At 42.0% G+C, this 6,812-nt stretch overlaps 1 protein-coding gene across 1 annotated transcript in view; it reads right to left on the bottom strand.

Annotated features, from left to right (window-relative positions):
* The window catches only part of LOC101848268 (high-affinity choline transporter 1), a gene marked incomplete in the record, with an annotated part of 53,715 nt that extends 47,335 nt beyond the window's left edge, over window positions 1-6,380 (bottom strand). The window contains 2 exon segments of the mRNA XM_035973949.1: window positions 5,388-5,479; window positions 6,200-6,380.
* Window positions 6,381-6,812: the final 432 nt, after the last annotated feature.

Genomic DNA, 6,812 nt, shown 5'->3' with positions numbered 1-6,812 from the left:
ACACACACACACACACACACACACACACACACACAAACACTCACACACATGCATGCATGAATCCACAGTCTCGTAAAATTTGTTAACCTACAATTTACACAGATGCACATACGTATAGTTGACTACATTACAAATATGCTATCTTTGCGTGCCTTGCGAGTCGCAATTGACATTGTTTGCCCTCTGTCAGATCATTTTCAATTCAACCTTTAGATTTTGGCAGCCTTAACCTTTCCGTTAAAGTAGTTCGCTAAAAAATACCGTAATTATTACCTTTACCACTTGAGGGTACAGCGGGGGAGCAGTTAGTGCGCTCGTCTCCGAAGTGGAAAGTTCGGGTTCGAGCTTCGGTTCGACACGGATTATTTTCGCCCCATCCTGTCCACGCAGCAGTAGTGGGTGCCTACTTCGAGTGGGAAAGTAAAGGAACTGACCACCCTATCACAATATGCCGAAGGCCCAGGAAGTTGTCTCATTAACAAGGCAATCCCCAATGTCCGAATCGGATGCGGTAACAACTTTTACTTTACTTTACCACTTTAGATACACATTGGCATGCAAAAGAGCTGTTTATGCTTTTGTTTCTTCCCAGAGACAGTTTTTTAAGATTATTAAAAATGTTAAGCCTGCTTAGATAATATTTTTTCATTATCTAAAGGTCCCTGATGATGTCCAACCTTTTTCCCGATGCCCGCAATCCTCGGGCCACTTCAGACTTGTTAGGTCGACTTGAACGCATGTCCTCACAAAATAAAAGACAGTGCCGCCTGCCTTGGGGTCACTGGACTGATATCTAGCGACACCTACATCTATGGGAGACACCAGATATTTTGCCGACAGGCTTATACCCAGTGCCCATGGGCACGATCGGTTGGCTTCAGTTGGTCGGCGGGGCTGGGTAGATTGAGGGCACAAACCGATCGGGGTAGATTGAGACCATCGTGGCACAAACCGATCGGGGTAGATTGAGGGCACAAACCGATCGGGGTAGATTGAGGGCACTAAGCGACCATCGTGGCACAAACCGATCGCCCCATTTGCAACCTCAAAAACAAACTTTAACGCGTTTGTTTTCAGGCTGCGAATCGGGCGATAGGTTGGCGATCAGTTTGCCGATCCCTCAATGGGCACCCTGTACGAGGTGGTGTGGGAGATAGATTATGAAGCAGCCAAACAGTAGATGCCATGCGCCGTGTGTGGCGGTCAGTTCACTGGCGGTATAGCTGGGCAAATTTACACGAGTTCCATAAGGACTGTACAACTCAGACAGTAGTCGGATGGCGTTGTGAAGGCACACATATGATATTTAGTCGCTTTTAAGCCCAAGGAGACTATCCCAAAAATTACTGTTTTAAGAAAATCGAAGGTAAACTTTTTTCCCCTAGTTCAGTTTCTTTAAAAGTCACAGAGAGTTTTCTCTATAACCAAACAAATATACACACCAATGAAACCAGACTTCTCTTATAGGCAGTGCAATGTTTGGTGCAGGTCAAGATTTCTGGAAAGCCGTGAAATCAGGGTTAACCTTTTTATATCGGCATCCTTTTTCGTACGTCAGACAAACCTGGAGGTAAGTGCATCTGGCAGTATAACGGAGGGGGGTGGGAATGGGGGGGGGGGCACTATAATCAAGTATGACTGTATTTCCAAGAGGGCGAATTTATTAGTAACAACTGCCAATACCTGGGTGATCCCCCACAGCCCACCGAAATGACCAAATCGCCCACTAGGTTAACAAGGACTGTTGTATATCCTTCTGTAAGTACAATGTATACACAGAGACAAAATGTACCACGACGCGGTGAAAAGAGGCGCTCTTCAGTTTGGGGGCATGTGGACTTCTTTTCGTCATCTTAAAGCTTGTTCATTTGTCTTGCTTTTGATGAGAAAAGTACCCATCTGTCTTGACTAGAAGCCGAGATATTATAGGTTGAAGGACGTAGAGCTTGTTTCTTTTCAGAACGCGAATTAGCGAGAAAATGGCCGTTAAAGTTCCGTGACTTCCAAAGCTTAAGAGTCCTTGGGAATTGCACATTTAAATTCTTTTGTAATAAATCAACGGGTTGTTGTTTTTTTTCAGATATGTGTTTTAAAATGGACCTAAAAGGTGTTGAGTCAAAAAACAAACATTCAGTAAAAATTGCCGAAAATGCTTGTTTCTATAGTTTCATTATTGTAACGAGCGCCTGATTTCACCACGATGCCTCACAAAATCGATAGCCTACAGTGAGATACAAAACGATTTGACGTGACCTACCTGTTCTCTTTCGACAGCCTATCATAACGTATCTGAACTTTATTGTTATCCTTCGTGTCTCTTATTTACCGACTTGTAAAGCAAACAAGATAACTAAAAGTACTCAGAGCAGAATGACTTAATAAGGTGTCCTTTCTGAATGAAAGATAAACAGAAGAGTTGACATTGTGCCCTTTTGACTTCACTATTCAACATTCACGTTTTCCGCTATTCGTAACTATTCGCAGCGTGGCATGGTCAGACAAATACCGAGTGGTTTTTACGCACAGTTGATTTTTGTCTAATTTTCTCAAGCTAACCTAAATTAGAGACTATTGTGACATCTAAAACCATTGAGGTAAACACCGAAATACTTTGTACAGGACGATTATGAGACAGAGTGATAGTGGAGCCAACAAGAATTATAAAAGGGGGCTCTCGTGGCCTAGAGGTTAAGGTGTTGGCCTCTCATTCAAAAGGTCCCAGGTTCTAATCCGGGTAGCGACCGAAAAATTTTCTTCTCTAAGTTTGCCTCCTTTCACCTCATTTCCTGCTCTCTAGCAATATTCTATCGTCTGCTTTCGTCTCCTCTTTCTGCCCCCGCCCCCTCACCTCCTTTGCCCTTTCCTCTGGGCTCCTGATTCTTTCTGCAGCCTTTCTACTGGTACTGCTTCGCTTCTTCTTACTGCTGTCTTTCAGCCACAACCCTGATCTTCTGGTAAGAAAGATCTACACCTAGCCTTCTCGGACAAGGGCGAAAAATCTCGGAGGGCCCGTGTGCGAGTTGCGCACGTTAAAAATCCCTTGGTGGTCTAAAATCGATAAGAGTAGGCTTCGGCCGCCACCTGGGCAAAATTCAAAATTTCCTACCAACTGAAAATATGAGGTGTGTCCCGCGCGTTCATATGACCTTATGCAGTTGCGAGCGCCGTAAAACACTTTACAAAAACAAAACAGAATTATTAAACCCTTTAAGAAGCATTTATTATTATTCAATATTCACTCGTCACACCATAAGTAGGTCAAGAGCTTATTACTCTCAACAAAGCGCAGGGGTGGCTTTGCCAGAAATTAACAGAAAGTTGGCGGACGCAATTAGGTAAGCCCTTCCTTTATTAAACGTTCGAAACATAATAATATAACAATAATCGCATTTATATAGCGCATATCCATGCTCTGTGTGCCACACAACCATTGTTACCCCAGCAGACCCTCTGAGAACACTCAAAACCATTCTTGGGAAGCATACAGTGCAAGCTGCAGATTTCATTTGCTCAAACACTATCAAACTGACAAGAACGTTCACTGTCTATGGCGGGTACCTATTTTCACCTGGTTGAAATGAGAAAATTTGTGCGAAGTGCCTTTCCCAAGGACATAACTTCCCCCCCCCCCGGGATTCGAACCCACGACCTTACCAGTTGTTGATGGAGTCAAATAATACTTTTAATTACACGGTATTCGACTAACACGAAAAAACATTCACCCTTCGAAGTGTCAATAAAGGTTCTTTTTCTCAAAACTGGGTTGCACTAAGAAACAGAGCAGAGAGGCTTAACAAAGAGTTGAAGGAAATGGCACAAGGATATCGACTCTTCATAGGACCTGAGACGGCAGGGCTGACAACTGTTATTTCATTCCTAACTTTCTCCACAAGTACATGTACAGAGGAAGATCCTAGCAGCTGAACTGAGACGCTTTAGACAACACTTTGGCATCTGCTCAAACACTGATCACGTCTCAAATGAAGTCAACAGAAGAGTGAAGCAACGCATGAGCTGCTATCTAGACCTACTATCTACTGTGAAACTGTGAAGCGAAGAAAACTGTAACAAGATATCCTAGACGATTCTTCGGGGAACTGCGCAGGAGAGGAGAAGGAGAGGAAAGTAGGCTAAAGGAAGAAGTGGACCAAAAACCTTGAGGGGCGGACAGAGAAATCTTTCACCCAAACTCGGGCGCTTGCAAAAAAAAACCCCAGTGAAAAGAGGAGACACCTGATGAAGCTCTCTATCATACAGCGCCCCTACGATCCTCGTGAATTATGGGCTCAGTAACAGTAATTGTAAACGTGTACAGTCAAATCTGTGCAAGTCGATATCTCATTATTGAGGGCAGAAATGATCATCTTAGTCAGGTGGTCCTCTTGGAGAGTTTCATTATGGTGTAAAGAAGCTCCGAAGGAGAGGGGGGAGGAGAGTGTAGGAAGTGGTCATTTGTACAGGCGATTGTCTTGGAGAGGTGGTCTTTAAAGTAGGAGGCACGACTGTATTTGGAAAAGAAACGGTTTTCGGGGAGTTTTCTTGTCTATTTCCAGTCACAACAAGACTTGCCTAATCGTTGAGATAAATAGAAAAATACTTTATACTAGACGAGTGTGAGGTGTGGTCATAGGTGGAGCCAACAAGAGTTTAGAAACATGCCTCTAAGAAGTATTCACAACTCTTCAATAGTCACTTGTCACACCGTCAGTTCGTCCTTGTTGAAGGAACATTTCATAAAGATTTTGTTTGTGATTACGTAGTTTTCAATGGGTGACGGAATAGCGTATTTTTTTCTGCAGAGACTTTGTTCGTTCTCTCTTTTTTCCCTTTTTTTAAAAATCAGAGCAATAATATGTACCTGTATATGTCACAGATGAACATCTCATAATGTTAACAAAATGTTAACTAAACTAAAAAGGATTAGCACATGAAGATGATTTCAAAGTTAAAGTAACCTGTTCAACGTGCACTTTTTAACCGTGTCTAATAAATATTGAAACCTCTTTCAAAACTATCGCTTTTATCGTAAACTACTATCTCGGAAGACGCTGCATTCGACTTTTGACTTCAACGAGTCGTTTAATCTGAAACCCCTATAACCTTACGTATAGTGTGTGGTTGGCGGGGGCTCTGGTGTAGTTCGCTCGTTCTTTCCAATCAAACATAATAATACTAATAATAGTATTACGTTATATTATATCGTCCCTATCTCTCATCAATCTTTCCTTTGTATATAACTCCCCAGTAACACCTCTAATCTGAGGCACTCAAGACCTTTCTGTGCCACAAGTGCTGTAAAACTCTATATAAAAACTTTTTAGAGCTAAAACATAGTTTAAAAGACTCACGCACAGCAGTTGGAAAAGAAAAAAATTCGTTCGACTTACCGTGCAACTGTTTTGTCGCTCAAAGAGGAGTCGGTATGTGGACCCCGGTACAATACGTTCGTCCACACTCTGGCCCCGTTTTCCTCCTCTGCCTAAGTAAATACACACAAAAACCAAAATTGTCATGAAGTGGCTGTGAAGTGAAGAACTTTGAGTATACACATAATAATATAGAACCTATATATACACCAACGCTGGGGTATGGAAGATTACAATTTTCTTCGTTTTGTTCAAAGGCCAGACCTGGAACAAACTAAGCGATCGTGTTTCGCAGTTGCAGTTTTTCCTCGTCTGGATGCTCTTAGTCAGTGCTTGTCAACCTGCTTTATAGGCCTATCCAGCGCCCACTTTTGTCACCCGTAACAGGTTACAGTTTATACCCTGTCCACCTGCATAGTATTTCCAAGCGGGGCGAGAAATAACACCTGTCACTAACTGGATCATTTCCCCACCCCCCACCAAAAGCCCACTTGTGGGCGATAATGCACAGATTAATATGATGCGCTCATCTAAACATATCCCAAGTGTTATTCCGGGGTTTGGTTTCCTACACTCACCTGTACAATTAAATCTTGTCAAATCATACACGAAAAAAGTTGTTTATCAGATGCCTTATTTACATGTTTGAAAAGGAATTTTAAAATTGAGCATAATATGACGTGATAACTTGTACACTTGTCCAACGTGAAATATTGACACGTTTTCTAACCAACGTGCCAAAAGAAGCTTGAATGTAAAGTTAGTAAAACATGCTCTTGCATACCAAAACAATATTATTATTATTATTATTATCCTTGAACTTGTAGACCTACAATATTGAACACACAGAGGAGAGTCGGCAAAAATACTATGTTGTCCTCCACACAAACCGTACTGTAACTTTGGAAAAGTTCATAACACTCTTAGTATGCTCGCATCCTTTGCAGGATAGTTTCATTACATATAATTACTTGCCTAATTTAAGTTAAACAAGTCCAGAAAAAAAGTTTTGAATGTCCGGGAGTTCGCGATCCTTTTATACAGCAGTTGGCGAAATCTCAGTTCGCGAGCACACGTTTGCGGCAAAGTTATCGTCCCGCGTATCTGTGGTAAACTGGGCTGGTATCGATACTTGACACTCGGAACTTGTTTTTGTCGTTCATGTTGCTTTGTGTTGCTAGGCCTATGGCTGTTGCTGTTGTTGCTGTTGCTGTTGTTGCTGTTGTTGTTGTTGTTGTTGCTCCTGCTGTTGCTGTTGATTCTGTTATTAATGATATTGTTGTTGTTTCTCCTGCTGTTGCTGTTGATTCTGTTATTAATGCTATTGTTGTTGTTTCTCCTGCTGTTGCTGTTGATTCTGTTATTAATGCTATTGTTGTTGTTTCTCCTGCTGTTGCTATTGATTCTGTTATTAATGCTATTGTTGTTGTTTCTCCTGCTGTTGCT

The sequence above is a fragment of the Aplysia californica genome, unplaced genomic scaffold, assembly GCF_000002075.1.
Source record: "Aplysia californica isolate F4 #8 unplaced genomic scaffold, AplCal3.0 scaffold00037, whole genome shotgun sequence".
Taxonomy (NCBI): Eukaryota; Metazoa; Mollusca; class Gastropoda; order Aplysiida; family Aplysiidae; genus Aplysia; species Aplysia californica.
The sequence above is the reverse complement of the archived record's forward strand: the minus strand, read 5'-3'. Positions and strand labels throughout refer to the sequence as shown.